This window comes from Talpa occidentalis, unplaced genomic scaffold (genome assembly GCF_014898055.3).
Source record: "Talpa occidentalis isolate TD23 unplaced genomic scaffold, MPIMG_talOcc4v2.1 talOcc4.7, whole genome shotgun sequence".
Classification (NCBI taxonomy): Eukaryota; Metazoa; Chordata; class Mammalia; order Eulipotyphla; family Talpidae; genus Talpa; species Talpa occidentalis.
Genome location: NW_023605083.1, coordinates 25,054,272 through 25,069,577, shown reverse-complemented (window position 1 = coordinate 25,069,577; position 15,306 = coordinate 25,054,272). Strand labels below are relative to the sequence as shown.

The 15,306-nt window shown below is 39.8% G+C and overlaps 1 long non-coding RNA gene across 7 annotated transcripts in view; it reads right to left on the bottom strand.

The window, feature by feature from the left end:
- Positions 1-15,306, bottom strand: part of LOC119230583 (uncharacterized) — a 230,447-nt gene that overhangs the window by 88,890 nt on the left and 126,251 nt on the right. For 6 of the 7 annotated variants that reach the window (XR_008549577.1, XR_008549578.1, XR_008549575.1 and 3 more), the window contains 3 exons: positions 7,406-7,601; positions 6,415-6,516; positions 87-732 (listed from right to left, as the gene is read on the bottom strand). This is a non-coding gene — a long non-coding RNA (uncharacterized LOC119230583). Of the gene's footprint in view, positions 1-86; positions 733-6,414; positions 6,517-7,405; positions 7,605-15,306 lie in introns of all 7 variants that reach the window. The other variant, XR_008549579.1, reaches the window with a different exon arrangement.

The window sequence follows — 15,306 nt, the reverse complement described above, 5'->3', positions numbered from 1 at the left end:
ACACTGTCATCATTTGAAGCTACTGTTTGGGGTGGCTTATTATATAGTAACTGGAACACTAATCAAGTGTCTTGATTCTGTTTTACCTTCTTTCAACAGTTTGTTGTTTTCTTGACAGCAAGTAACTTAATCATTCAGCAATGACTCCATCTGTGGTGATTCAGGAAAACTGCCTTGTATCCACTGTGCATTTGTTTACTCTCTGACCAGTTTCATATGAGAGCTGTGCTTGTTCAACATGGGCAGTGCAGATTCTCTCTTTAAAAATTGTAGCTCATGAAAATTCCAACTATAATTAAGTTTAAAAGTCGCACCTTTGTTGCCTGACTTCTCTTCTATCCCACATCATTGAGAGGTATCCATATTAAATCCAGTGTTATCATCTCAGACCCCTCTGCATCTCCATGTTTTTATACAACACACAATCATACTTGGGGGTATATATTAGACACTTTCCTCTTGTAGATCATCAGCTTTTTTTCAGCTTATTTTAAAACAGTCCTCTTGATAATTATTATCAAGATATGATGAGGCTGCTACCTTTACTATGCCAGGTAATGCAGAATGTGGATAGCCTGAAAATGGCTACAGTGAGAGTTTTTACATAACAGAAATTAGAAAATAGTAAGTATCAGGGCTTTGGTTTCTGGAATACCAGTTGCTGAATTTTCATACAAGGACCACCTTCAGGATCTTGAACAGTGTCCAGCACATAGAAGTCTCTCACTAAATCTGTTGAATAAATGAAAATTCTAATTACAAGCATAGATAAGAACATACCCAGAAGTACACATGTACTGTGAGCATATGCTCATAAGTATACCCAGAAATACATAGATCTTTTGGGAAGAATCGCCATACATACATCGTAATATCTTCTTTAAACAGAAATGGTGAAAAGGGTTGGTGTGAGACAGAAAATAAAGATAGCAATCCAGACTTCATTATCTGTCAGAGCAAGAAAATCATGCCTGTAAAATAGTTGCCTACAAAATTGATCAACTGTCCAGATAAATATAAGCAACTTATGCACCTTGGGCCTAACAGTCAAGGCAATGATAATGAGTGGAAGATGAAGGCATTCCTGAATAGCAAAACTATGGATATTATTTAATCATCATAACCTATTCTGGGTTTCAGGTCACTGACAATAATTATAATTTGTAAAATGATAGATGTCTACATGGCACGTCCCCAAATTCCATCTCTGCTTAAAATGCAAATTCTTTCCAGAGCAGATTTATCTCTCAATTAACCTTTTTGTGAGATGCAAGAAATTCTTTCAGGTCAGGCTAGAGATGAAAGATAGTGGTATTGGTATTAGTATATTCACCAATTATTCTTTAAAGCTGGTCCCTCCCAACAGGGCTAACAAATGGGCATTTAGTTGAATTCTTTTTTTGCTTTTCTTCTCTTTTGGAAATTCCAGGAAATGTTAGGAATCTCCTTTCTAAACTCGGATATTATAAATAATGGGGTGACGTTTGCTGGAAGCATATACTACCAATGGAAAATAAATATTCTGTGATTCTTTGCCTCTGAGACATATCAATAATTTTCACCACTGATAATGCAGCCATAATTCTGGTAACATTTCCAAAATCAAAGGTGCTGGAAAAATCAACAAAGGGAAGAGAAAGATTTACCTCCCCCCCACCCCCCCATAGAAATCAAAGACAATGAAATTAAGGAAATATCTAAAAATTCCTAGCATTCTGAAGCTTTTTGAGGTTATCAAAATATAAATTATCAAATCTTAAAAGAGTAGAAAAATCAAAGCACAGTGCAAAAGTCCAAGGATGAATCAATATAAGAAAAAGCTATTAATAGAATTTGGTAAATCATTGTCAAAGGGAAAAGAAATTACTCATTCTTCACACCCTATCCCCCACTTCCCTTCCTGAACAAGTCAGTACAAAAGCCAGTGGCTCAATGGCTAGGTCCCAGGAGAAGTGCAGGTGTTGGGACATGAGTCGGGTGAGAAGGGCACACATACATTGATGAAACTGGAGCATCTTGTACCAAAGAGTAAGGAAGCACCCAACCAACAAGGAGAACCTACTAAAGGAGCATAGAAGCCAGTTTAAAGGGATTCCCATAAATAGGACAAAACAAGGATGCAAGTTGCTGTCATCACCACTGGTACACATCATTACTCTATAATTTCTAGCTAATGCAGTAAGACACACACAAAAAATAAGATTCAAAATTAACTAATTTAAATGAATGTAAATGATTAGTAAATTCACCAGTTCAGTAACACATAACTTTCCTATAAATCAAAAATAACCTGATAGGAGGCATATTCCAGTTGGAATGAAATCAAGTAACTGGGAACATTATTTAAACATTCTTTGCATTAAAATAACTAGTACAAGCCATCAAACCATTAAGAAAAATAAAAATGCCCTAAAAGAAAAATGAGCAACGGATATGACAAGTTAATTCTACAAAAAGTAAATTAAAATGGCAACACACAAAATGATAAAATGTTTGATCTCACTAATTATTGAAATGCAAAAAACAAACAATGGAATGCCATTTGTTCTTCCAACTACCAAGGATTCTTTTTAAATGATTATGGATGCAAGTATGGAAAGAAACTAGTACTCTCACAATTGATGGTAATATATACAAACTACTGCAACTTGTCTAGAGGATAACATGACAAATGCACACTCAAAAACTTTAAGTATCCTATTTTTTATCCTAGTATTTCACTTATGGGAATTTTCCCTAATAAAAAAATATAAATAAAACTTAGGTTCATGGACGTTTATTAAGGCATTGATTATAAAGACAAAAAACAAACAACCCAAAACCAACCCAAGGGTCCAACAACAGGGAACTGGTTGAATAAGCTACAAAATTTTTATATGACTAAAGTTAGGTAGCTAAAAAAAATGCTCACAAAAGATAGCTCAATGCCATTGCAAAATGCTATTGGTGTTTGTTTATATAGATTATGCTAACAATGTTCCTTTCACTTGTTCACATTTGCCTAATATCCAAATACTCACTACATAATGAGAAAGCAAGCTAGCATAATTTCCTTTTTAAAAAAATCAACTCACAAGTCAATAGGAGCCAATGAGAAAAAACAAATTTATCTTATCACCGAGGTTAAATCTGAATTTAAAATCTAACATGTCTGCCAAGCAACCAAGATACTCTACCAACGCTTCAAAATTCAAAGTGTATTTTACACAAAGACCACATCTCAATTCAGACTATTCCCATTTCAAATTCTCAACAGCCACGTGTGGCTAGAGGTGACTATACTAGCACAGCCATAAACTGAAATCATCTTATGGGTTGCCTTCCCTACTAGAAGGTAAACTACTCAAGGGTAAGGGTAAATGCTTTATTTATAGTTATCATCAGTATCCGGCATATATTAAACATTCAATAAATGTTTTTTTAAACTAAACTGACCTGCAGGCACTATGAGAGAAGGTGCAATTTAGCAGCTGCTCAAAGAGCAGCTTATATGTATTTACAATAATTATGATAGGGATAATAGTGAATATTTTTCTCTTGGACCACATCCCATGCTCTTGAAATGATTATCTCGTGCTCCTCACGACCACTCCATATACTATATACCATTCCTACCTCCACTTTATGGGTATAGAAACTTGCCCCAAATCATATGGTTACCAAGTAGATGGCTTACCAAAACAGTTGTAGACAAACAAAATAAATGAGAATGGCAAACCAAACCCAAAAAGTTGAAAATCAACTATAGTCATAGTAGTATGAGCCTGCTCCCACAAGTTCAGCTTCCTCCTGAATCCTTTTCACCAATGCCACTGGCATTTGCAGGGGTGAAGCGGGGTGGGCTTTGTGATCTGCTGAGATTGGCTTTACACAGACTGTACCTTTTCACAAATTTTTGAGCCAGCTCTTTCCAGTTTAAATTTTAATCTTTCATACTTGCTTTCTGAGTTGCTTGCATCCTGCCTGTCTTGTCAAAATGCAGGCACTTCTCACAATCCACTCCAGTAAATAAGCACATTCTCAGTGCATGATCTTCCCTCAGGATAGAGGGAGGAAGGGGAATAAGCTGCTTTTCTCCACCTGCTGCCCCCAGAGGACGCCAAGGTCTTGCTCCTCTGGCTGGTGGGGGAGGAAAGCAATCTGGGCTGATGTGTGCTTTTGTTTAAGGCAACTGGGCTTAACTGTGCCTAAGAAAAATGATGCAGATTTAAAATTTTTTTTGTACACAAAAATTTCATTATCTCTAAACCACAGAAACCAAAACCACATCTGGCAAAGGAAATAAAGCTGGAGATGCAAGGGAAGAATAGATTAGGAAAAACCTTGAAAACAGGCAGCTGTATTTCGATTTGATGTGGTGGGAAGTAAAGATCCCTTGAGGGTTTCTGAGCATGGGGGTGATGTGATGAAAACAGTGATTAAGGAAGATGAAATACAAGTGGGACAAATTAAAGGGAGGGACTAGAATCTGCGAGCAGGCACTAATCCAGGCCTAGGGAGGTAGAGAAAGCAAGAGAAAAAACAAGGGTACTTGGAAAGGGATCCAGGATAAATTAATTAACATGCCCACCCTGAAGTCACTTTACTACCAAGTTACTACCAGCTTTTTATGCTCTTATTGTATTTGGGAAGGCAAAAATAAACCCACAAGGAGCTGCATATTTTCATTAAGATGATAATAAAATTTCATCTCTGTGCTTATAATGGTTTAAGTGTATGCGTACCCTGCTGAGCAAATGAGCTTTATGGTAAGCATGTGGAACAGTTTGTGGGGCAGAAAAGAATCTCCCCCAAATTTGTATTAGGACCTTACTCACAGAATAAACAAACACAATGAAAACAAAAGCATTTTTTCGTTGGAAGCAGTCTCATGTAGATGAAACTCTTATGACAGAATAGGAATGACAGTCCCCCAAACAGCAGCCCCAGTTCAAGAGCACCCCAAACTCTTTGCCCTACAGGACTCGCTACATGTATCCAGTTTAACTCAGGTTTGACAGTGACAGGAGGAACAGGTTAGCTTTCAGTTAACCAACACTCCTAAGTAAAGCCCTGCACCCTAAGAAGTCATGTTCTTTGATCCTGGCTTTCATTTTAAATGGTCCAGAAACTGAAAAGTTATTGTTATTTAAATTCAGATCTGGAAAGAGCCTTGCACAACCTCTAAACCCATATTTCATGATGCATTCCCCTTTTCTTAATTATAGCCAATGAAAATAGGATGAATAAATATTAAGGTGGGCTCCTGGGTAGGGACTGTGGTGAAGGGCCCAAAACTCTGCCAGCTCATTCTGTCGCCTTCTCTACCAGGGCCCTCGATCCCCAACTCACAACACACCTTGGAAGACGGGATGCCCTTCCCAGGAGCCTGGGGCTAAGGAGTGAGCAATTTGCAAAACCACTAAAAAGTCTAGCATTATGCTTTGTTTCAGCTTTTGGTGGCAGATGACAAGTTGAAGCACAGAAAGCTTAAAACAGAACTTCCATTTCCAACCATATGAGGCACTAAATAACTTAAAAAATCTCTTTCCATTTCCAAATATAGCTAAATACAAGTATCCATTTAAATGTAAAAATGAGCTCACAAAGTTATAAACTCCTCAATCTGTAAATGGGTATACTATAACCTGTGACCCAGTAGGTACAGTTTTTCCCCACCATTCAAACATTTTTGTTCCTATTTGGTATATGGTAGGTTATGTGGGTAGGTTATTTTTGGATTCTGGGAATACTACTACCATTAATTTATATGGACAGTTTTTTGAGTGTTTCTAGATCCCCAAAATAACCTACCAAATAATATCAAATAGGAACACACTATTTTTAGGTAGCAGGGGAAACCTAGAACAGTGTTTTCAGATTCTTAGTGGGAATATTATCACTGGGTCATGGAATCACTTTAGTAAATTGCAACCAGCATATTTTTTGGTTTTTTAAATAACCCAGATCAAACTGGATTATAACTGGATAAAAATTAGGGTATTATTTTGCGCAACTTTTATTCCACATACATATGCACATACCACACAGGACTATAGCACATATAGTTGCATTTCTATGTAAAGTGTATCTTGTGGATGTGGACAAAACATTTTGAAAAAAAAAAATGCTTTCTCAGAGAAAGTACTGTATAAATATTAAAAGTTCCTTGGGTGGGGGACTGGAGTGAAAGATAAATGTGTGTATAGCAAAAGCACAAAAACATGTGAATTCAGGACTGGGTTTATCTATGGTGGATTGGGAGGGAAGGGGAATGGGATTAGGGAGAAATTCACAAAGAACCCAACTAGGTCTTAAGCAAACTTATAAAAATATTAGCATTGCTAAAACTCAAGGTGGAAGACACGATTTTGCTATTTCACTCTCCCTATTTTGTTAATTAAAAAAAAATTACTTTAAGCCCCAGGGACTCACCTGAGACCAGATGCCTATTGGTGGGGTGACCTGGAAGAAACCCAGAGCAGGATCCTGACCAATTTCCAATCCAGTGTTCTTTCCACATTACTCCCAGGTTATCTGTTTGCAAATGAAGGATCTGCATCATTTCAGTTCTAAGGAGTCATTTATTTTTACCTGAGAGATACTGTTCTCCACAAACCTCCAAGGCCACATCTGCTCTGGTCAGGAATAGCACAAAGCACACTGGTTCTGTGCAGGCTGAGAGTTTGCTGCACAGTTTGTCACTTGGCTCTGTTTTCCAATTTAGCTCACACTCTGCAATGGAATGTTGAGCACTGACAGGTCAGTAGAGAGAGGCGCTAAACAGGCAAGACATATAAAGGGAGGAGGGAATTAGCCTTGCACAAGGAAATAGACAAATTCAGAGGAAGGGTTCAAGTTAATGTCAGCATATTGTTGAGAAACCACAAAACAAACACAAATCTGGGGTATGGTTTTAGATGGTGGCATTTTCATGTATCTGTTAAGCACAAATACATCATCTAATAGGAGAGGGTGTTTCGTTAACTTTTTTTCTAGCCCACTGTTACCAAATTGACAAACTGTAGAAGGGAATGAGAGTTGTTTGGGGTCTTAGCCATTTCAATTCCAGGAAATAAGGTATTGAAATATGTTCCAAAATTGTCCAGCCAGCATGGGGGTTTTATATGGGGAAGGAAAAGGGGTTACATATGTTTTCTAAAAGAATTGTGACAGGTGCTGGCTCTACAAGATGGTGGCTAAGCTAACACTGGTTTGGAAAGTCCCCACCCGAAGTTCTCTACTGAGAAACAGTAATGCTTCAGGCAGACGATGGTTTCTGTGGTTGGCAAGTGTCTATTCCACCCAGGATTTCTCCTCCTGAGTGACCTCTTGACTCCATTTTCGTGTCCTTGACACAGTAAATTCCATTTTAGATTTGCTGTTTCACACTCTCTTAAGAAAAAAAAAACAAGATAAATGATACCTTGGCAACCACAGGAGAATCTTCTGCAGAGATTTGTTGTGCTCTGGAAAAGTTCAGGGCAGCGGTTTTCATCATTGGATCCTTTATACTCTTCAAGTTACATAAGAGGCGCTTCCTCCTCCTCTCAGCATGACTTCCAGGTCAACTTCAGCTTTTCAGGTGGGTGAGTCAAAGCTTTCTGCCATTGGAGGGGATGCTGCTGACAGAAATAAAAGATAATGCTATAGTAGAGGCTCTGGAAAAGATCATTCTCTGGAGTCAGGCAGTAAACTACATTGTTGTATCTTCTGGAAACTTCGCACCCTGGAATACCTGCCAGGTATCATAATCTATGAGCGTGTTCTTCTTATACCATTGAGCAAAACTCAGATCTGTGAAGAGTTCCTTTAGTTTTACCAAGAGCAAATGCAGCAACAATGATGTGCCATCATTTACTAAGCACTAGTCTTTACCACCGTCTCAGGAAGGTACTATTGCTAGCTATATTTACAGATCAAAAAATTGAGGCACAAGAAGATAAGTTAATATATCTTGGGTCACTGAGATAAAGTGGTAGAAGCAGGACTGGGACCTACCCAGGGGCTCCTAAAAGCCTGGACTTGGACACACTACACTCTGTCTGGGAGGTGGTATTTTTTTTTAAAGATTTATTTATTTACACATACAAGAGCTGGGGTACAGGCCAGAGATGTGGGGGGTGAGAGGATTCACCAGAGACAGAGTGGGAAACAGAATAGACAGACTGACCAAAATACACTGTTGAAGGGAGCAGCAGGCAAGACAGGAGAGGTCTGCTGTGCCATGTGGGTTTCTCTCTGGCCAGCCAGGGATCGAACTCCTGCTGCTGAGGCTGCCGATTGCTTCATAGAGTGGTGCTTAACCCCTTGCGCCACCAGGGAGGCCCGGGGAGGTGGTATTTAACATGAGTGCGGCAGCTATTGAGATGACTTACATTAGGAGTTACATTAGGAGCCAGGGCACCTCTGCTTGAGTTAAGGGGCTCTAAGGGAGAAGAACTCTCATGCAAATGAAAGTGAGGGTGGTTTACTAAAAATCAGGATCCTTTTCTTAGAGGGCCTAGCAACCTAAAACACCTGCTCCAGGGCTCCTGTATGCATACTACCCTACCTGAGCTGATTTCTACAATGCTCAACTCCCAGATAATGAAAGTAGAGGTGAACTTAGAGCTGATGTCAGAATGAATGTCAGAAGGCTTAAACTTGAGTTCAGTACTGCCATTCACCCACTAAGTACACATTCACTTTCCTAGTCATCTTGTCTATGAAAAGAGGAAAAGAATGCCTCCCACATAGGATGGCGAAAATCAAAGCATCGAGCCTGATAGCAGGACAGAGAGCTCATACATAGTGCTGACATGAGATTTCTTGCTTTGTTTGGGGAGCCAAAGCAGCACGTCACACCAAAGAGACATAAACAACTATGAAACACCGTGCGGTTCTCAGGTGAAGCCTTTATAGTCACATTATTCATTTTGATCAGGTCAGTTTTCCCGGTTCCATCTGTAAGAGGAGGGGTATTGATCACCAGGGTCCCTTCCAAATTTGATATTTTGTGATTCATTTTGTCCCAGAGGTAGGAGAACAGTAGTTTGGGTACTCACAGATCACTTTATCCTCCTAAGGTGAAGGCCAGAGAAAATCTAACAGCCCAGATATATAATGACAGTGGTTCCAAGTGCCCCCAAGTTCAACTGTTAGAGATAAGAGAGCTGGGTTCTCTCCTGGAGCTAGGCAGACACTGCTTTCGCAGGCCACCTACTGAAAGTGGGGGTGGTGGCATTCCAGCACTTTCATTCTGGGTAATGTCAGACACAGGAAGAATGCAGCACAGCATGACCTCTGAAGGAGCTCTGAGCCCCGTGACTGCAAGTGACTGCTTCACTGATAAGGATCACTTGACAATGATGCTGGGTATGACCAGCCATGGCAGTCTGGCAGCGCGGGGGGGGGGGGGCCTTCCTGGGCTTCCTGCCTCTCTGCATTGTTCTTTCCACAGGGAGACATGTCATATGTGGCAGCTGAAACTTGAGGGAGTGTCTGGAGCGTAGAACTGAAGCCACTGTGTGCCTGCTGAATGTTCTGCCAGTCCCTGCAGGATAGGGCTGACCCCATTGTAAAGGAGCCCTGGGGAGTGTCGCTGCTGCAGCTGGAAAGGACAGCACTGTTCTTAAAGGGAAAGAGGCTGATCAATCAGTATAAACAGTCTATTACCTAGACTCCCACTCCCTGAGCTCTGACAGCCTAATGCACATGACAGGAGAAGTCACCTATGGAACATGTGGCACTGCCATCAGCCTTGAGATACACCACCATGGCAATGAACTGAGTGGCTGGAACGGTCACAATGAGATGAGCATGGGTGGCCTCCCGAATCACCACGCAGTGGGTGCCTGTTAATAATTCATGTCTCCAGTGGCCATGCTCGTTTCTGGCTCAGGGCTTCTGCACCAGCTGTTCCCTCTCAGGTCTTGCACAGCTGTCACCTTTTGGCAATTCAATTTTCATTTCAAGTATTGCTTTCTTCAGTCTTCCATGCCCATGCCCTCCTACGACTCCGTCACAGCACTCCACTCCATGTTTCGTACTGGACTTGCCATCATCTAACTGTCTATTTCATTTTCTTGTTTACTGTCTATTTTCCCTTTAGAGTGTTAACTTAATGAGAGCCAAGATCATCTCTGTCTTCGCAAATCTATCGCCAGCACCCAGAAAAATATGTAGCAGATAATAGGGGGATCAGTAACAATTAGTAAAATTAATTAATGAGTTGATGAATTAATTAATTCCATCCAGGAAAAGTGTGTGCTGTCACAAAGAGGGTTTCCATCTCTGTGTTCTGCAGCAGTGGTGAGGTTTCAAGGGTCCAAGATTCCAAGGTGATTGTAGACGCTGTTAGGTATTTTATCATTTTCATGAGCCACCCCCTGTCCTTGCCCCCATGATAGATGTGGTAAGTACTCTGCTGCACAAGGAGTGGCTCCCAACGTCCATGCTTATACTAAACAATTTTAATACAGGGGTGATTTTGTTTGCATGTCATGGTAATAATAATCTATTACAGTGCACTGTGATTTCAACAAATAGGTTATTGCTTTTCTCAAAATAAGAACAAATAAGGTACATTCTACAGTCAGTGTGACAACTCAACCATCCAAGGACCTTGGCCTTTTCTTCTTTGCTCTTTCTATTCCTACCACACAACTTCCATCTGGTGCTTGTAACATCCTGGTCACAAGGCAGCTGCTGTGCCACCAGGTATCACGTCTGAATCCCAGAGAAGGGGGAAAGCAAGAAGGACTATTTTCCTGGAGATCAACTTACTGCCACCCTCTCCTGAACAAACAGATGTGCCTGGATTAGACGAGAGTAAATACGTGACTCAAAATTAGAGCTTAGACTCAGAAACTGAGTCTAGGGAAGATCCTTCAAGTGATTGTGCTTTTGAGCTTTCTTAATAACTTTCTTAAGTTGTTTAAATTCTATCACATACTAAAATATCTCCCCAATATGTTTTCTTTTTTTTTTTTTTTGAAGGTAGCTCAAGATAGTTTCTATAATTTACACCAAAGTGTCATTGTTATAGCAGCATCTAGCCACCCACAGGGTTGCTCAAGGATGTCAGACAATCCACTCACACCTCTCTCAGCAACTACGAAGCCCTTTTACCCAACATACTGCTTCTCCTGAGGTGACCCCTACACTTAGACATTATGTCATCAGCCTGACATTGTCAAGAAGAATGTCTTCTTCTCCTCTTCACCTTCAGACTACTTTTGCTGAAGTCCCAAGTGTACAAAGAAACTGGCTAAGTAATAAAAGCCTGCCTTGTTAGAGAGGGGGTAGGGGTTGTGTAGTAACAGCCACATTAACTAGTACAGGTTCACAGATGTCCAGCTGAGATATCACATCAGAAATCTACAGTAAAGGCCAAAACATCATGCTTAATGATTGCTAGCTCAACACTTACTTTTTAAAGCCACCTGATTAGCCAGACCAAAGTCATGCATTTGAGTATGCATGCACTCACTATCACCCACACCCCACAACTATATCCTATAGTGACAAGAAATATTTTGTGGGAGATTATGTTTTGTCATTCAAGCATTCTGTAGGAATATCTTTGCAGATCTTTTATTCTATCATATGTGAACTTGAGCTAAATTCCTTTTCAATGTATAGCTCTTTTAAAGGATTTCTCAAAATGTGTTGCTTGCAATTTACAGGTTTTACATGAACAACGGGTCATATGACTTTGGGAATATCTAGTGAAAGACATTTAAATTCCTTCTTCATTGCAAGACATTGCAGTCTTTAATATTCCAACATGGATGATGAATAACCGAGAGTTTATGACATCTGAGTTTGTCTAGCTCCTGAATTTTGCCCTTGGTATTTATTGACAGGGTGCTGAGTCAAAAGATATGCTGAGGGAAACACTCAGGGAAGGGGTATAAATCCTAGAAACTACTACCTTTTAACTACCAAGAGGCATATTCTATTACTTGGTGAAGTTCAAGTCCAAACTTATGTGTAACACCAGTAAATGTTACAAGACAGTAAGGCTCACCTCTTATTTCACTGTTCCTGAATTCTACTGTCCTGGGTGAAAAGCATATTGGTCTAGGAGGGCATGCACTTGTGATCTTGAACTGATTAGGCTATTTCTCTGATCATCAGGTTCCCCTTCTTCAAAATGGGCATGTGAGGTCGCAGGAGAATAGGGAGATGTGGTCATTACTGAAGAGTTCAATAACCTATAAATTTTTTTCTGTTCCAACATTTAATCAAAGTAATTTTCATTAATGTAAGTGTGAGCAAGCCATATTGATTTTGGTGACATGACAAATGAACTAAAAAATTGTTTTGTTTGGATCCACATACCTTAAAAGACCACTAGGTAAAACACAACAAATATATCCTGCTTACCAGTGTGTAACATTTCCCTAAGATGTCTGGTATCAACTTGGCTGCCTTTTACATTTACAATCTTTCAGTATCCCTTAACTGACAAAACGATTTTAGGAGAACTGAATGCCAGGATTGCCAATGGTTCTGTCCAAGTTTATCCACAGAACATATAGAAGAAAAGCTTGCTTCCCTGGAAATGTGTTTTCCAGGGACAAAGAGATCCAAGTCAAAGAGATAAAGAAACATACTCCTTTATTATCACAATTATATAAACAGCAGTTTATGGAATAAGTCTAAGAGAATGCCAATGAATCAACATTATCAGCCATGTAATAATCAAAAATCTATTGTTTATCTCTAAGATAAATGTTTTCAGGCTATATTAAGGATCTCTATTCCACCAAATTTACTTTGACCTTATGTTCTCCTAAATTGAAGCATTTGAAATGTCTAAGAAAAATCTGAGGTTCTAAGCACAAGCCTGTATCTGTGAAAAAGGAAACAGCCATTTTGGCAACAATGGGAATGAGAATATGAACAGGCATATTCTGTAACAGGAAGAAACTCACAAGGGTGCCGGAAGATCAAGAAGTTAGTCAGTCTGTTATGAGTTGAAATTGTGCCCTCCACTGCCCAATCATATATCGGAATGCTAACCCCCCAGTAGCTTAGAATGTGACTTCATTTGCAGATAGGGATTTTATGGAGGTAACAAGTTAAAATGAGATCATTAGAGAGAGTCCCAATCCAATATGATTGGTGTCTTTATCAGAAGAGGAAATTTGGATGCAGAGACACATGGAGGGAAGATGAAATGAACAGACACAAGGAAAGGACAGACACAACAAGGAGGTTGGCTTGGAACAGATCCCTCCCTCATGGCCCTTGGAAAGAGCCAATCCTGCCAACATCTTGATCTTGAACATCAAGCCTCAGAACTGTGAGACAATAAATTTCTATTCTTTAAGCTACTCTATCTGGTGGTACTTTGTTACAGCAGTTATGGCAAACTAATACAGCTGTATTCTTGATTAAGTCTTCTAAATATCTCTGGGTCTCAGTTTCCTCATCCATAATATTTGGGAATAAATGAACTCTGAAATTGATTTTCTCTCTCAAAGTTAATGATCAAGGGTGAAGATCATCAATTTCCTGGGGATGCATTCCCTATTATCTACAGATCAGTGGATGCACACAGACGGAAGCCATCTTTGAGAATCATGTCCTTGAGAATCATGTTTCAATAACGACTTTGGAAAGCAAAACAAGGAAGAAAGGAGGTTCAAAGTAACCCCTATAAGAAGGCCAAAAGCTTATCAGTTTATATCTTTTTGCAAGAATTTCATCATTCAGAAAAGTGACTTATAATAGATTCTCAAAGAGGTGTTGGGGTGGGGCTCAGATACAAAAATCAATAACATGAAATTTCATGACATGGTTCCCCAAGGCAGAAACTTTAAACAAAAGCACATATTTTGCATTCTCTTCATAACCCATATCTCTCCTCTCTTTCTCTCTCTCTCTTATACACACACACACACGTTTATCATGAAAGGAGACATGCTTCAGTCACAACTATTAATCTTCTGAGTGCTACGAGACCACTCCATTTCACCAATAGAGCAGTTAATAACAATGACTTTTTGCAACATTTATCAACCTCTCATCAGCATGCATCATCTTGGTATAAATCCCAGACTATTTATGCATCTTCAAAGTCTGGAATATAGTATTAATGCCAGAATCATAATGGGTACAAAGAGCATCTTGGCAATTGAAATTGCAATTCTGAATGCTATAAATGTCCTAGCTCCACTTCTCTCTGCCTCACTGAAAGTATACTCTTCTGCCAAAGGAATATGAAGATAAGCATTCTATTCTCTATCATTACTAACCAAGGTGACCACTAGAAGCAGTTAAATGGCTGGCTTAACATCAGCTATATCAAAACAAAAATCAAAATACTTGGCAAGCATAAATGCAACATTTAAATGGATAGTTCTCAAAGTAGAGCCCCAACAAGATGAATCACTCAAGTCAGGATACTTCAAAGGAGGTTTATTTACTAAGGAAATTTTACTACACATATAATAAAGCCATAAAGTGTTATTGGCAAAAATCTAGGATTAGGCACTAAAATACTGTTACCACAGGTAGGCATTAAGAGAGAAGGAAGAGAAATGGCTACCAGAAGGAGAAGGTCAGGTAGAGAAGACTGCCCTGACAGGACCAGAGGCATTCCATCTAGGGACATGGTCAAAGGCACAAAGCAAGGTGCCTATGGATGTAGGCTGGAAGGTTCAAGGTCTAACAACCAGGATGAGTAGGTCTAGATCGGTAACTGGATGGTAACTGGCTAGTACTATGTAACCCAACAAACTCATTGAGATATTGTACATAAGAGCCAAAACATGTCTGCTCTCATTTACCATTTTATTCCAGCTATGACATTCCAATATCAATCAATTTTCCAACCCTGTGATACCAATTGGGTGTCCAATAATTCAGTTCCATGCTGACACTAACTAGTCAGTGAGCACAGACCCCACAAGTCAAGGGCACAGTACCACAGGATGCCCCCATTTTAGACACCAGCCACAATGAGGTTCCCAGGCAAACCCACACTTCTGCCTAACAATTTAGAGGTTCCTGAAGTCCCCATTCAGTTTTGATAATTTGTTAGATGACTCACAAAACTCTGGAATTCTCTACTTTTGAAGACCCTTTTATTATACAGGCTACCACTGTGGAACAGTCAAGTGGAGGACATGCGAGGTATGGAGGGGTTGGGGTGGAGTGAGGGGATCCAGAGCTTCCATGCTCTCCAACACACACACCAGGTTCACCAACCCGAGAGCTCCCTTAATCTCACTACATCAGTGTGTTTATAGCCATGTCAGTCCTTGCGTGATTTACTAAACTATTGGCCATTGGAGACTGCATGCAAGCTCCAGCTCCTCGCTTCTTCCCAGA